The following is a 17,306-nucleotide window of genomic DNA, read 5'->3' as shown; positions in this document are numbered from 1 at the left end:
AGGCAGCATTGCAGGGCCTCCCCTTCCTTCCTCTCGCTGTTAATTTGAAATATGTTAACAGGCTGATCTGTCAGCACGGCAGAGGGAGCAAATTAAACTGTCCACCTTGTGGGTGGTTCGCCAGTACCTTGAGCTGGTTTGGACTTTGCTCATGTGTATACTCACAATGGGGGCCGCTAGTGGCATCTCAGAAGGAGTTTAGTGATTGATGGATGATTGGAGAAGAGCGTCCCAAATTGATAAAAGATGATGTGTTGTTGCCAGTTGGAAAATGCTGCCAATAGATTGGCCATACCACACCTGAGGGTAAGATGTTCCCTTCTTCCAGTTACTTCTCCCTGTTGGATTAAAAGTTACCTAGAAGCACAGCCTGTTCACCCAGTAGCGCCTGTATTCTCACTTCAGTTGGTCAAACCACGAGTGGAGCTGAGTTTTTGATCAGTTACCCCTGGTTCTGAGAATGGTTTGAACTGACGACGGTTGCAACAGATGTTTTGTAAAGTATTTAACCTGTGTTACCGTAATGAAAGCCCCTGGCTTTGTGGATTCCTTAGCCAGTTCGGTAGAAGAAAACAAAAAGTGGACTTTATTTGTGCTGTTGCTTCTTGCACACACACACACACACACAAGCAAGCTTGAATTTCAACCACAGTGCTGTGTTCTTTCTTCTCTGCTCTTTTTGAGATCTCTCTGACCTAAGTCTGGCCAATCAGACCTGCTAGAAAGTTTCAGATGAGCTTCCCCTTGTAAATCAAATCCAGCTCACTGGGCAAAAGTATTGCCCTTAAGGTCTCAAAAATCGCTAAATGGAAAGAGATTTTAAAGAGCTGCTCAGAACTACAGTCATCACTATTCAAAAGTCTTTACAAAAATGTTTTTTCTTTGTAGTATGTTTTTTAAAGTAGATTTAAGGTTATATCTGAAACCTCTTCCTTTAGAATTATTTGAGAATAATACAAATATGTTCTCTGTGAATTTTGTTTTTTTCACATCAACTTTTACAGCTTTAATATTATTTTGTTTTGTTTTGTTTTGTTTTCTTCCAAATCCAAATAACTCAGTTTGACTCACCATTATATTGAAGAAACATCAAAGTTTTTTTCTCAAGAAAGCTGCACAGAAGCTGGATTTTTAGAGTTTTCTGTCAGCAGAAAAAGAAATCATTTTAATTTTTCACCTTTGAAGGGTTTTAGTTTTAATCAAATGGGGTCATCTTAGAGGTCAAATAATATATAACCTGTAATATAGCGTACTGCATCATCGCGCAGAGTGAAATTTATCCTGACCAGTAGCTGAATCTCAATGTCTACATTGTAGACATTATAGAGCGAACAGTCTGTGTAAATAAGAGTATTCCTAGGGAAAGATGTACTTCCCTAGATTTTAATTTTGTTGTTGATGAATTAATTAACTGTTTAGAGCCGACTGTGACATCTTAAGTTTTCCTCTGGTGTCCCACTTCTTTGTAAAGCCCATAGAGATTGGGAAGGAGAGGAAGAGGGGAGAGGTGAGAGGTTGAGGGCTCAAAGAGGCTAAGACTGTCATGGAGCATTTTAACCACCTCTCTTTGGGGAGTCACACAGAGGTAATTGTGGAAAATGCGTTGTATCACTTCTGTTTTTGAAATGATGGAGGATTCAGTAGACAGGAGTATTTCGAGCTCTAATTTTCCCCTTATACCACAATGCAAGATTGTTTCTAAACGTGCATACTAAGGCCACTTCAACTCTTTAGTTAATAACTATGGATTTGCATAAACTGACCTTACTGGAAAAGCTAATAAGAAGCATTCTTCTTTGCAGCAGAAAGCAATTTTGGTTTCAGAGTCTTATACCCAAATTAAATGAAAAGAAAGCCACATGCATCTAAGTTTAAAAATGGGATAAGAGCCACTGGATGATCAAAATACTGTGCTTCCTACATTTTGTTATCCTCTAAAGATATGAATAGACTGCAGATTGCACAGATTGTCCCCACCCTCTTTATCAGCTTTGAAGGATGAGTCTTTCCTAAAGAGAGCCTTAAATGTGCATAGAAATTTTCCCCAAGGAAAAGACCGGAGACTCTATTGAATATCACATCCATTAGTATCACTTACATTTGCGCACAGCGATACCAAATACACCCACATGCTGAGCTTAATTTTCCAGTCATTCTAAATTGAGACAGGAAGTGCACAGTCACTCTGTCTGCTTCTCCCTTTGCTGAATATAAGGTATAAGAATGGCCTCTTTCAGACATATGTTTTATAATTTTCCTGAAATAGTATGTGCTCATTATGGAATATCTCTTTGTGATGAATCAACTGGTCTTCAGACCCTATTAAATTCTTAATAGATATACAAATATCTGTCTAGTGCATGAAAAAATTTGTATTTGGTTGAAGAGCAAGAAGTTAGCTGCATGCATATTTTGGTAACCCTCTCCTTGCTTTATAGTATGGTTTCTTTGCTAATCAACATTGTCAAAAGTGTGGTAGACTCTCTGCCTGAGTCAGTCATCAAGCAATAATTTCCTAAAAGTACACTGGCAGGTAAACAGTAGGATGCATAAATTGCTCAAGAATTTTAATTAAATAAGATAAAGATTTTTTTAAAAACCAAACTTCAGACAAAATATAATACATTGGTGCTTAAGACTCTTTGGCATCGATATCTGAACATTCATAGAGCACTATTCACACACCGTGGGGTGCCAAACCCCTGTCGAATTTTTTAAAATCCAGGTTCCTGATGTTCATGAATCTGCATTTTAAATAACTGCAAAGGATGTTCACGCAGGTAACCTTTGAATTATATACTATGAAATCTTAAGTAAATATTTAGGAATTGTATATTTATGAAGTAAAATAATCAACTTTTTTGGGCCAGGACTGGATAAAGACAAGAAAGGAAAATCCATCCCTTTTTCCCCTTCTTTTTTTTTTGAGGAAGATTAGTGTAGAGTTGTGCTTTCCAACATGGTAACCACTAGCCACATTAGCTATTTAAGTTTAACTTTTAGTTAATTAGAATTAAATTACAACTTTGTTCCCTCAGCAGCAGCATCACATTTCAAGTGCTCGTTGACCCCACACGACTGGTGGTCGCCATGGTGGACAGGGCAGACAGAACCTTGCCAGCCTCGCAGAACATTCTGCTGGACCACACTGGTGAAGAGCACTTCTCCTGCCTGCCTTTTAAAAGAGGAATCAGGAAAATTAAACTGAATTCAATCACTAAAAATATATTTCACTTCTAGAACACAGCGACTTAAGCTCGAAACGTTTGAGGAAGAGAAACACTCAAGTGAGAGGGACAGAGGCGGGCAGTTGAGAATGACAGAGCCCTGCTGCAGGGACAGGAATGACCACGAGGACAGGCATGGGGGTCTCTCAGGGGAAGCAGACGCGGTGAGGTTTCCTCAGTTCATGGCGGGCTTTGTTGAGGTTGCTTGGGGAAGTGAGGAAGACAGGCTGACATTCTCGCTGCACGGCAGGGCCCACAAGGACCTCAGGGAGCTTTGTCCCTCAGAACCCACAGGGAGCTTTGGTTTGTTTGCCATCTCGGCCACCATCTCAGTGCTGGTCCCTGGGTCCCAGAGAAACAGGGCCTGTTACCCTCCGTTGTGCTGTGACCTTGTGGCAGCCGCCTTTTCTGTCTGTATGTCAACTAACACTGCTTTCATCTTCTCTTCTTCTCGTGGCTTCCGCTGACTCGTTTCTGCTTATTGTAGTTTCTCCCTGTCCCTTTATTTCTGGGGCAATCTGGGCTGAGCTCTTTTCCTGAGATTCGACCCCACTCCAGAGCAGCCGTGGTGGGTGTCGCAATCATCATGAAGAGAGAGCAGAGCTCTGAGCAAGGCTGCGGGGTCGGTCACCCCATGAGCTGCGCTGGCTTGGGCGCTGAGGCCTGGCCGTCAGCTGAGCTGTGAACGTGGTGGCCCACCTTTCCTTAAAGGATCCCTCAGAGAGGGCTCTGGGCTTAGCAGTCTCTGAAGCTTCTACGAAAGCAAGCAGGCTAGCCGGAAGGGCCTTTGCCTGGCCAGTGCCCTACGAAGGGAGAACTCAGACAGGTGGAGAGGGAAGCCCCAGCTTTCATGGAGTGACAGCATCCTCGGTGTGTATTTTTGACTAAAGGTCTTTTTAAGCCCTGTTGCATTTTCTCAACTGTAGACGCAAAAAGGAGGTAACACACATTAGTACTTAACACAATGTAAGAAATTCAGGTGTTGGGTCTAGTTTTCTTTCAGTAGCAGGAAGATTTCTGATTTTTCTCTTCATTCAAGAACTGTTATTTTCTACATGATGCTGCAAATTTTCTTCCTATCCAACAACTACAGTTTTATATCTGTTTATTATCTCTATCGCCTCATGTAGTCCATGGACAGCAGTAGTTGTGCAAATAACAACAGGCAGAGGGGTAAACAACTGTAATGTTCCTTGCAGGCTTTATTTATTTGGTTTTTGTTGTTATTCTGTGTTGCTGCAGATTAAAAAATGTATTTTATTCAGGAAATTGACAATACTTCAAACCACACAAATGCATACTATGCATGGTGAACACCTGATTGAGAAGAGGCTGGAATGTGGTTTAGCTTCCCCACCCCACCTCCACTCCTTTTCCTTGGCTTCCCCTCTACTCTGGAGAGTCTGTTATCTCCTCCAAACCCTGATGCAAAATAGTGGCTGAGGAAGTTTGTGTCTTCTCTGACAAACTTTGTCCTCTCCCTTCTCCGCCTCTCTGCCCCTCCCTTCTTCTGGGTCACCTCTGATCTGTTCCCCCTCCACCCACCCTGTGAACGGGCTAGCAAAAGACTCTAAGGCCTCTACTGTCTAATCTGCTTAATTATGCCCTGGCATTGTCACAAAGCAGAAGAAAAGAAAGTTAAAAATATCATGCTTCATTCATCTGGGGTACATTTTTTAAAGTTTTTTTTTTTCTTTTTTCTGTATTGACATAATTTCAGATGTGCAGGTAAGTTGCAGGAGTAGTGCCAAGAGTTCCTGATACTCATCACTCACTTTCCCCAAATGTTCGCGTTTTACGCCATTTGCTTTATCGTGTTAATTCTCCCTCCCTCTCTGGCTCTCTTTCTCACACAGACACACAGATGTGTGCCCATGCGTGTTTTTCCAAACCATTGTTTTTTCCTTACACGATGCTTCATTACCTTTAAATATTTCGGTGTGTTTTTCTGAAAAACAAAGAATTCAATGATATTTTTTACGTTAAAAATACAGGGTTTTTTGCCCTTGCTTTTCCTTTCTCCTTTCTCTGATTGAACTTTAAAAAGCAAAATGGCTAATAGAGAAGAAACTGGTTTCATGTTCCGTAGATTGTCTCATCAGCCCACGGACGCTCAAAAATTGGCTATATTTTTGTGATTTAGTGTTTCCAGGTCAGATAAGCTTTCAAACTAAGGATGGGGTTGGGGGTGGGAGAAGAAGAGCACTGCAACTTGCATCTTCTGTCTTTTTAAAACCTAAATTAATTTCTTAGGGACTGTTTAGCCAGCAGCATAATATAAGTGAAGCTTTCTTATAAATAGTGGGCACAAGATGTGATGTGGCTAGTAAGCAAGATATCTAATAGAATGCTTGCCCAAACTCTTATGAAGTTAACCGTCACATATAACAAGTAGTTATAATCAGTTCAGGTGCTCTAGTTTCCCTTTTCATTTACTGTTGATCCTTATGAATTTGGGATACAGAGGGAATCGTCTATGCCCTAAGTGCACTGTATTGTATTATTAATACCAGGACAGCAGCTGAGTCCCACTAGACAGTCTTTGTGGTCTGTGGATACTCTAAGAAGTGTCTGAGCATAAAAGGAGGCTGTTTGAGTTGAAGTGGGCTGATGGTCTGCGATGACATTTAAATGCATGGAGGACAGTGTCTAAATAACAATGTCAAGAAGGGAAGGCAAAAAGAAGCTCGAAACTATTGCCATTGTCCCACAAATGCTCATCACTCGTGAGACAGTCCTCTCATGCGAGCTTTGTCTGGGTAGAAATGGGGAGTGGGATCAGGGAGGGATAGACACTGGGGCCCTGGGACAAAAGCCAGGGATTCAGTCCTGAGACACGTTAAAATTCTAGACAGATAGCAAATGTAATGAAAACCGCAACCCAAATATATTTCAAGTCTAACAAAGTTAAACATTTTAGCTAAATTATTACAAGTATATTTAACAAAATGTTTGCAAGACTCTGATATGCTTCAATGAATAAAGCTTTTAAGAACATCAAATTGGTTGTGCAAATGAATAATTTAGCGTGGCTCTTTTGGAATTTAGGATAGCTGTTTCATCTACCAATACACTCACACACACACACACACACACACACACACACACTGTCTGTACACTCACACAGCTAGATAGAATAATTTTTCAGCAGTCCTAGAGTTGTTAGGATAACATCATAGATTAATCAAAGGATAACTTTTCCACCTAATGAAATAGGGCACAAGATCTAGAACAAAAATAATACAAAAGTTAGAGAAGTAGGTGGAAATTTATCTCATAAAAAATATTACCAGGTATATACCAAGCGTGGAATCAAATATTGTGCTGTTAACTTCTGTACTTGAGATTTTTTTTTCCCTTTAAATTATCACCATTCTTTTAATGTAGTTTGCATTATGTGTAGTGCCCTTGGATTTTTAATTGCTCTGGATTATCATTTCCAATGCAATTAGTAAAATGCTCTCAATTACATATAATAATTACTGTAAATGGGGCTATTGGCCTAATTACTATAAATGGAGAAAGATGTGTGATTATCATGTGCAATTAAATCATGTACAGTATTTATTTTACACTATTATATAAATGTTGTAATGATAATACATAATTATATCGTATCATTCCTTGGTCAACAAATCTCCATCATATTAAGATACCTAGAATTGAGATCCGTTGCCAAAGATCCATGTAGGAGATCTTTTTTCCCAAAGTAATTGGGTTATTCTGTGGACTGGGGACCCACCAAATGAACTGACTGTGCATAGGCAAGAACAATCTGGAAGGAAAAGAAAATTATTTTACCTCCATTAAAATGAACACTGCCCAGGTTATCCTGTGTTGTCCGTGTTAAATCCTCCCTGAGCCCAATGCCGCTCTTCACCATACCTATTAGGTTTTAATGTAAATGTGTAAAAATCAACACCCCCTAAATGGTGGCAACATTTTAAATATGTCTGGGAAAAAAAAAGTCCTTTCTTCACTGTGGCAAACATGATAATCATCCCTAGTTTACAAACGCACACTTAACAAGCTTATAGCACATAATTAATTCTGCAAAAGATGCTGTTTGACAGAGTGGGATCATGAGAATTGCATATTGATAGTGGCAGGAGAAATAAATCTATTTTCTCTACGTAAGGTAGGGTGTTCTTGTGTTCTTTAGAAACTGGCACATCTCAGAGGTGTTGCTCTCAAAATGATCTCAGGATGGAAAGAAATCAGTAATTACAGAGCCAGGCATTCAGTTGTGTCCTAATTTTCCCACCAGTTTTTCAGTGTTTCAGCTGCCTCAGAGACTTAAAGTATTCTCATTAGGTAGCTGCAGAGGCAGCCGCTTGCCTACTCCCTCATTCTCTAACTCGCATTTCTTTCTTTCTTTCTTTCTTTTTTTTTTTCCATCCTTGCCTTGGGAGTGACTGTGAAGATCATTTGCTGGAATGATTGGCAGGTTAGAGGATTCGATCAGATGAGTTCCTCTTAGTGCAGGTCAAAAAGGCTAGTTAGCAGGAGCTGTCGAAAAATGCCAGCAGCATTCGAAATGGGAAATGTCATGACTTCGAGGCAGGGGGTGCCACCTGGAACAGAAAGCCCCCAGCTCATTAGCAAGTTACAGGATGCGGGCTTAACTGGAGGGAGCAGAGAAGGAAAGATAATACCCAATAGGGAAAATGATTGTGAAGTGGAATTGATTTCATGTATAATTTGTTTATCACTAGAGGGGACAAATGCTGTCCTTCTGACATGAGCAGAGGAGTGTGGACTGTGAATGAAGCAACTTAGCATAATCTCCAGGTTGAGCTTTGGATTTAAAGAATGCAAACTTCTTTATTCTTAACTGTGGAAATGCTCAGGTCATGTTACATTAATTAAAGCTGACATGCTCTCAAATGTTTTATCTGGGCAGTTGTGGCAATTCGACAGAAACGGATAGAGATGGGCAACTTTAGAAAATAAGAGGGATTTTTTTCTTTTCCCTCTGCTGTGTGGAAGACTTGCTCTGTTGCATACTGAATTATAACAGGCTTGGTGTTTAAATTCAGTGGTTAGCTAGGATGCACAAATCAAGCCGGGGTTCCTGATTCTCATGCAGTCTCATTTATAGAGGAGAGCTTTTGCCCTTTGGGAGATTTAGATCTAATCCATGTTAAAATATATCTGTAAATTTTAGAATATGACTCCATCATATTTTGGTCCAATGTTAAAATTTAAATTTTTTTTAAAGGGGCAGCTCGCCCAGTTCATTACTGCCTGGTTGTCAGTTCATCTTGAATTTGATATTTTACCATAAAGTCAACAACTTACAGTAGCCATAGACAAACAAAACTAAACTAAATGGGTGCCCTTACAGGAAACAAATCTGCAGTTTGTAAAAAGAGAATGTAGTGGCAAAACAGAAAATAATACTGCCTAGCATGTGCTCAAACTAAACTCCAAATTAAAAGGCTCCAGTATTTTTACAGTGTATAAAATGGGCTTTAGTGTAAAGCCTTTTCCTACATAAATTCCATCCAAAAATGTATTTTCTTTTGATAGGAAACTTTTATGATATCATTTATCTTTTACATGGAGATCTTCATCCTATGTTGTCACAAATGCCCCAGCTGCAAGTCTTTCTGGCTGAAAACTAAAGGCTGTTTACTTAGCATCCAGATTTTGGTTAAAACATATATTTTCAAAATGTTTTTGTCTTGAGTTTTTCTTTTCTCTTTAATATGGAGACATTTTATGAGACAGCTATGAAATAGCCAATGCTTGTTTTCTCAAGCAGCCTCAGACTGCTGTCTTAAGTGAAGAAGAACCCTAAAACCTCCTAGTCGAAACGCTGGTGGAAACTTCATTCTGTTCTGTATTCAGCATAAAAAGCTTAGCATTAAGCTACTGAATATAGCTGTCAAGATAGAGTGCATTACTTTTGTCAAGTCTAAAAATTTAAACATCAGTGTGAATCCACTCATCCCCTCATTTGGGAGTTTTATTGTGTGGTCCAGGAGCTGGCCTTTAAAAAACATTTTTATGAAATACTATTTGAAATGACTCATCTAAAGTTAAGATTTTTTTTTCTTCCACAGTAATTGAATTGGTTAATAACTGACATATTTATTAGAAAAATGAATAAATCAAATGTCTTGAGAGAAAATACTTTCAAAAAAAATTTTTAATGAGAGAATTGAGTTGACACAACATTGTAAACTGATTATACTTGAATTATATATATATATTTTTATATATATATATATTTTTATATATATATATATATATATATATATATATATATATATATATATAAATCAGAAGCTTGAAATAAGATGCCCTTACCTCTCAAGATGAGCCAGTCAAAGGCATCTAGCCATGCAGAGCTGGAGGTGAATGGCAGCCTTTATTCATGCCCGGTCTCATTTCTCACCTTTTCCTCCATGTCCTGCCCTCACTTTGGCCTTCCAAAGCCAGCTCTGCATTCACCGACTTGGTAGACTCTCCACTATTTGCATTCTTCTTAATTAATCTCCTCTCCATTAACTAAAATAATACCTGATTCCTACTGACGTTATATTTATCATTCCCTTTGCTGAATCTTTCCACAACTCTGTGGATAGACTGACCTTGTGGTTGAAAGTTTCACCTTCAGGTTTGAGGATTCCCCTTAGATAAGGTCCCTAGTTCGAAAGAAAAGAAATGGCATCCTTATAATTATCCTCTTTATCATCGGTTCCCAACTGGTCCAGATACCTTGGAGATCCCCAGAGGCTCCATGGGGCTCAGAACTGTTCTCATAATAATATCAAGTTAGTCTTTGCCTTTTTGCACTGTGTTGACGTTTGCACTCAACTCAGTGGTGCTAAAGCAACTGAAGTAAAACCAACTGCTGGCTCCTTAGGATGAATCAAGGCAGTGGCACCAAATTGTATTCCTATGCACTGTTTTCTCTACTGGCACAGAATGGTTATCATTTTTAAAACCCAGATTCACTTACTAATGTTCTTGATTAAGCAGTAAAAGTTATTAATTTTATAATAAAATAATTATCTTTTTCATATTTGATGTGGCTAAATAGGAAGTTTGCATAAACTGTCTCCACTGTATACCTAATTGCTCAGGTTGTCTCCAGGAAGAGTTGTAATGCAGGTATTTGAGTTGCAAGGAGAACTGTCTGTTTTTATCCTGAAACATGGTTTTTACTTGAAAGGATGACTGACCAATGGAGAAACTATGCTTATTTAAACTTGGGTATTTGGCAGGCATTTTCTCAAAAATGAACAAAAAATGAGCCTGTCACCCAAGGAAAGCAACTGATAGCATTTGCTGCCTAAGATAAAATTAAAGCTTTCAGAAGAAAATCAGAATTTGGAAAAACTGTAGAAAACTTTGTTTGCTTCTTGAGAACTTCCCAAACACTTTTCAAGTGAGATGGGTGGCGATGTAAGCAAATGTGGTTTTTTGATATTGTAGAGTGAAATGTGTCAACATTTGAAAGATCTCCCTAACTCACTGAATCAATATTTTCCAAATGACCAATGCATGAATTTAGGAGATCACTGCATAGATAAATCAATAGATTCTAAAGGGCAAAATAAACCGATAGATTTTAGAGTAACAGAATACAAAGAATTCACTGGTACAGTTTCAGATTTCCCAGTGCAACTAATCTTTAAGAAACTAGCACTTGTTGAGTTTTGTTGTAATATAAAAGAATATATACCCACAATTATCTGAAAAGGCTATGAAAATACTTCTTTCTTTCCTAAGTACATATCATATCTGTGAGAAAACGTATTTTCTGTGGTTGCTTCAACCATTAACAACATATCATAGAACAGATTGAATGCAGAAGCAGATGTGAGAACTCAGCTGTCTATTATTCAGCCAGATATTTTAAAGTTTTGCATAACTATAAAAGCTTGTCACCCCTTTTGCTAATTTTGTTTGGAAAATACAGTCATTTTATCAAAATGAAGTTTTTATGTTAATATGCAATAGGGTTATATATAATGAATTAATAAATATTTTAAATTATCAATTTAAATTTCAGGTATGGTAAACACCAATTGCTGTAATCTGTATAAACAAAAGCTCTTTGGGGGATCTTTATAGTTTTCAAGACTATAAAGGGTTCCATCCTTAAGACCAAGAGGTGTGAGAGCTGCTCCTCTGTATCAGTGGTGCTCTGGGTTAATTCTAATATGCTAATTAATGCGGATAACAATTTTTCCTCAAATAAATTACTCTTCCGTAACATATTTTTTTTGCTATATAAAGTTATTATAGTTCTACCTATCTAATTGAATATCTCTGTTTTTCTGAGGTACAGTGGATAGAACCTCTATTATATTCATACAGATGCCATCTGAAAATTAGTGTCATTTACTATGTCCTTGATGACTAGTAGACCAATTCTTCAAATATATACGTTTCCTATATATTAGTTTGTGGGGCTGTAACTTTCCCTTTTTTCCATGCAGTAGATTTGACCTTGCATGGAGAGACACTCATCATACAGTACTAAGCCATCAGGCCATTTTACGTAGCTTGTTTTATCAATATGGTGCTCTGATCAGACTCAGCCTAAACTGAACTTCTTTCAGGAGAATGGACTTAGGTCTTTCCCTGCCCACTGCTATGAGGTAGTTCATGGAAATCTGAGTGAATTCTGAGGTTCAGAATTGATAGTAACTATTCAGCATGAGTAGCAGACAGATTAGTGTTGTATTTTTTTTAAACTCTTTTATTTTGAAATAGTTTCAGATTTACAGAAGGGTTGTTAAGCCAGTGTGGAGAGCTATACCTTTCACCCAACTTCTAAAATTAATAACCTTAGTAATCATGGTACACTTATCAACTTAGGAAATTAACGTAGATTCACACTATTACTTAAGCTACAACTTTATTTATACTTCACCTCTTTTCACATTCATGTCCTTCTTGTGTGCCAGGAGTCCATCCCGGGTACCACATGGCATTTAGTCATTCTGTCTCCTTAGTCTCTTCTGGTCTGTAATAGTTTCTCAGTCTTCCCTTGTTTTTCATGACCTTGATGCTTTTGAAAATTACTGTTCAGGTATTTTGTAGAATGTCCCTCTACAAAAGATGTTTTCTCACGGTTACACTGGGGTTATGAGTTCTGGGGAAGATTACCACCACGATGAAGTACTCTTCTCTTCACTTCATGCCAGGAAGTATGTGATACCCACGTGGCTTATCACTTGTCATGTTCACCTTGATCGCTGAGGTTAGGCGGGTGAGGTTTTAAAGTCACCATGATATCCTGAAAGTAAAATCAGAGAAGCAGGAAGCCTGGGACAAGTTCTCAATCAAATGGAATGAATTCAAGATGAGTTACTGATCTAAGAACAGGGCTGCCTGATGTGAGAATCAGAGAAGAGAGAAAAATTAGTCTCAAGGCTCAGGCTGAAAATGGGTGGAAATGGAGGAGAGGAGTCCCTGACAGAGAGGACCGTGTCTGAGTTTAGAATCCTGAGGTGTTCCAGCCTCTGACTCAGGATCAGTGAAAGAATTTAGCAAGATGTCCAGCAGAGTGTGAAATACTTTTTGTGGACATGAGTAAATGTGTGGCTGTTTTACACATGTCGGGAGCAAAGCTGGAGTTTCAGCCCCTCTGTATTGAAGTCCCCTGTCATTTGTCTGTCTTCCTCACTAGAATCTAAATCCCAGAATACAGGAATTTGTTCACAGGTTTGTCTTCATTTCATGGCTTTGTCTCCATCTCCTAGTATGGCACATAATTTGTGCCCATCAAATATTTTTAAACTGTTGACCAAATTAGTGAATGTCCACCTAACTCACCATATTGTAATCTTCTATTCTTCCAACAAGTATTTTTTGAGTAGCCATTATATTGATACTGTTTTAGGTTGTAGCAAATAAGACAGTTTCCAGCTTGGAGACAATCACAGTTTAGAGACACATTTCAATTTCAGTATGATAAAAGCTACAGTAGATGTTTTTCATAAAGCTATGTGGGAGGGCAAATAAGGTAAAAATTAATTCTGCCAGAGGGTCTTGAGAAACTTTCACAAAAGAAGAGATTTTGAGGAAGAGGTGGAATTGGAGAAACACTCTGAGCAAAGCCATGTCCCAGAGGTGCAGCATCCTAGGGAGTGGTCTGATAAAGCCAAAGGACACGGGGATGGGGGAGTGAGAAGAGGTGAGATTGAAAAGTGATTTGAAGTTGAATTGTGAAGGATCTGGAATGATATGCTAAAGAGTCTGGATTTTAATGTGATTGGCCATGGAGAAATACATATGATTTCCTGGTCAGACACAGGAGAGTCAAAATGTCTTAAAGCTGGAAGGTCCTTTAGGGATCATATATCAACCTTAAAAGAAGATGTGGTATTTTTCCTTTTCTTTGAGCTTCTTATTATGGTAAATCATGTCTTGAAAATAAGTAAAGAAATGCATAAATTTCCATTCACACTTACGTCGAATATAATATTAGAATATTATAAATTGTACCAACACTTACCCTTCTCTTTAGCCGAAAACCTCTTCATCCCCCAGCCCTGAAATCCTATAAATCTATTATGGGTATAGCTCCTTTAGTATACATTTTTCAACATGTGCATACATGTGTTTCTTGAAAGGCTATGTTTAACTCATTATTTTAGTTGAAAGAATATGCCTTCTTTGCTTGCATTATCTTTTTGTAAGATGAGTAAGGATCCCCTTAATTCTAGAGATGTAGAATTCTGTATACTAAGAAATACTGACAACATTTAGGAAAGATGCATAAACTAAAAAGTGAGCTGATTTTTCAGGGATAAAAGTCTAAGACAGTTTTTGAAGTTGAGAGAAATGTTTAAGAATTTAGTAATTTTTGAAACTGAAACAAATGTTTAAGAATCTAGTATTTTCATGGTCTAACTGGTAGTGTGCTCAGCACTCTGTAGGTGTGCAAAAGCGTTTTCATGAATAAATTCATCCTCTGAGTTTTATGAACTTTAAGCTCTTGTAAGAGTTACCTCTAGTTTTCATGTCCACTTTTGCCTAAATACAAATAAGCTCTCAATTATTAAAGATCTTAAAGTGAGTCTAACCAGCTTCTTAAAACCACGTCATATTTTAATAACTCAGTAACTTTTTAATGATGGTGACAGTGACAAAGGAAAAATATTAAAACAGTTAGCATTAGACAGATTAAACATAAGTTATTTAGAATAGACCACTTAAATATATTTTTTATGTGGTGGGAAAAAGGATTTTTATTTAGCATGATAAAAAGAGATTTTATTTGGGCAAAATGTGTATAGTTTCTTTTTTTATTGAAGTATAGTCAGTTTATAATATTGTGTCAGTTTCTGGCATATAGCATAATAGTTCAGTCATTTAAATATTTTTAAAAGGAGTTATTAAGTAAAGTTACAGTGTACCAAATTAGATAGAATATTATGCAGTCTTAAAAATGAAAGTCATAAAGGCAAATAACGTGGAGAAATAAATACATGTGATAGTGTGAAAAAGTAGACTAATCCTGCTGTGTATATAAAACTTACGTGTGAGGGGAAATGACAGAGGACATAACATTAAACTGGAAATCCCTGGTGCAGCAGAGAAGACGTCTCCTGATCGTGGCAGAACCGATCCACCTGCAAGAGCACAAGGCACTCTTCGGTGGCCCGCTGCCCGCTGGCGGGGGCTTGCGACGTTTGCGAGAGGTCAGAAATTCAGATACTTGACCATAGCTCTCTCGTCTGCAACTTGAGGATAAAAGAGAGAGGCTGGCGAGACAGAATCATTACCTTTTATTTGTACCTTTTATTTGCAATGCAGGGTGAAAAATAAATTTTGAGACAAAATATATGTGTTAAAAAATGAATTTGTAGGATTTCTATGTCGTGTGGGGGGTGCACAACATATTTGAGACCTGAAACCAGCTTATTATGTGGTCATTTTACATAAATAATATTCAAATATACAGTTATATTTATATATATTTATATATTTGTGTCAACAAAGACAATTTGTTTCATTTTTATTTCTCTTTCAGTTTCTTTGTGACTTCCCATGTGATACTTCCCCATTCAGTCAGCTTTGCTTTCTGAACTGTTTTCGTGTAGTTTCCAATTTCCACCTTCATTCCATCTCTTCACTTGAAATGCTACCAGGGAGGAGTAGAAAAAAGAAAAGTGTGTGTGTGTGTGTGTGTGTGTGTGTGTGTGCGTGATGGAGGTGTAGTGGTGTGAGGTGAAAAAGAGGCAGAGGAAGGAAGACTGCTGAGGGAAAAAAAAAAGATTTAAAGGAGAAGGAGAAAGAATGCTTCACTTGTGGGCTTTTAGCACAATTAACCATTCCTTAGGAAATATGCAGGGAATCGTTAATTATGACAACATGAGCCCCTTTTAGAGGCAGTGGCAGGCCAGGGAGCTGACTGTCAGAGCAGTGAAAGATGTTGAATTGGAAGGCTGGGCCCGGTGGCAGGCATAGATGGTCTGCCGGGTGAGCCAGACAGAGAAAAGTTTGCTGGCAAGAGCAGCCTCCTGTGACAAGGGAGCCACGTAGAGCATTTGCATACTTTTCCTGCAAAGGGGGTTTAAGCCAAAGAAAGAAAGAGATTTCAGTGTTGTCACGCAGGCTTTGTTCGGGGTAAAGAGCAGAAGGAAATCTGCTGACGGGGCCTTTCTCAAAGCCTTGGTCTCAGCCTTGAGGTTGTTCTCGTCGAGGTAGGTTCTTGAGGGTTGTTTGCACACTATTGTGTGTTTGAAGATCTTCTCAACTCAGAGGGCTCCAAGTATCCCCTTTTGCTGGCACAAAAGGAAGAAATTTGTGTGGTAAAAGTGACTCGTGTTGCAAACTGAACCCAAGCACCCTTTGTTCTTACACAAAATACTCTGAAAGTTCCAAGGATGTCTTTTTGAGCCACACTGAGTGAGTCACACCATCAGAGCATTTGCAGGCTAGTAAATGAGGCAAAACCGACGAAGACTTGTGTCTTTCTTTGCCAGCGCAACAAAGTCCTTTATGTAATTCCCAGCAAAGATGACTCCAAAAAATATATATATGGCAGATAAAGTAATTTTTTGGTTACCACACATCATTTGTGCCCTGTTTTTCTACAAAACGTTCTGAGGTTGAAGTGCTTTAAGTCTAAAGTTGAGGCAAGTTATTTAGACAACCAAGCGGAACAAGTTTTCTCACCACCCCATCAACCTTATCATTCTCTCTGGCAATATGAGTTCATGCTTGTGGTCTGTGTCTAAATTTCAAAACGATGCCTTCTTTCCTAAACCAAGATGAACTAGGTAGTATGCAGTGATCTACTCTTCACCAGAAGTTTTCCTTCTAGTCTACATGTCTACAGTGGGAAGTGTGTACCTGCTTATATAATAAATCATCACAGGACTCATGGGTTAGAAATCAGGACTTGTTTCAACTTCACTAGTTGGTTTGTGCCTAAGTGCCCATAATCCTTATAGTTCGGAGAAGTATGTACTAAAGAAAACACAGAATCTCAGTTATAAAAAATAGCAGTATATTTGTTTATAAGGATAATGTGGGCATTTGTGAATGCCTTTTAAATTTATGATCTTCTATGTGGAGCTTAATGCTCCAAAAATATGGTCTTACTGCTTTATATGTATAATTTAAAACATACAAACTAAGCATTGCTTGCAGCTGATCATGCAGGGTATACAGTAAAACTGGACCTTTGAAGTTAGAAAAACTATATGTATTTACACATAACAAATTTAGCTTGAGATTTTTTTTTTTTAATTAAGGATACTGCTTTATGAACTTTTTTATTATTGTTGATCCTTTTGCTGGATTTTTGGTTCATTTAGAGACCTCCACCGGAGACCCTATACAAATTCAAAATAAAAATGAGTAGTGAAAAATCTGTTTATCTAAGGGTCTAAAAGACGAGGAAATGTCCATCTGACTTTCAAAATAAAGGTAAAACCTGTGACGTGTAAAAAGAAAGAGAAAGCTTACTTCGAAATGAGCATGAGCCAGCTTCTAAGAGAAATGTTGCACCTTCTTCATTGGTGATTAGGAAAACCTTTATCAGGATAATCATATCTGGGGGTTTCCAGTGAGCATGGATCACAGGTGAGGCCGGAAGCTAAG

The 17,306-nt window shown here is 38.2% G+C and overlaps 2 protein-coding genes across 6 annotated transcripts in view; one reads left to right on the top strand and one right to left on the bottom strand.

The window, feature by feature from the left end:
* Positions 1-17,306, bottom strand: part of MTERF1 (mitochondrial transcription termination factor 1) — a 495,795-nt gene that overhangs the window by 4,858 nt on the left and 473,631 nt on the right. The gene's annotated exons all lie outside the window — the stretch shown is intronic.
* CDK14 (cyclin dependent kinase 14) overlaps positions 1-17,306 on the top strand; it is a 610,838-nt gene that overhangs the window by 536,403 nt on the left and 57,129 nt on the right. The gene's annotated exons all lie outside the window — the stretch shown is intronic.

The sequence above is a fragment of the Camelus bactrianus genome, chromosome 7 (genome assembly GCF_048773025.1).
Source record: "Camelus bactrianus isolate YW-2024 breed Bactrian camel chromosome 7, ASM4877302v1, whole genome shotgun sequence".
Classification (NCBI taxonomy): Eukaryota; Metazoa; Chordata; class Mammalia; order Artiodactyla; family Camelidae; genus Camelus; species Camelus bactrianus.
Note: the sequence above shows the minus strand (reverse complement) of the source record. Positions and strands in the feature narration are given on the sequence as shown.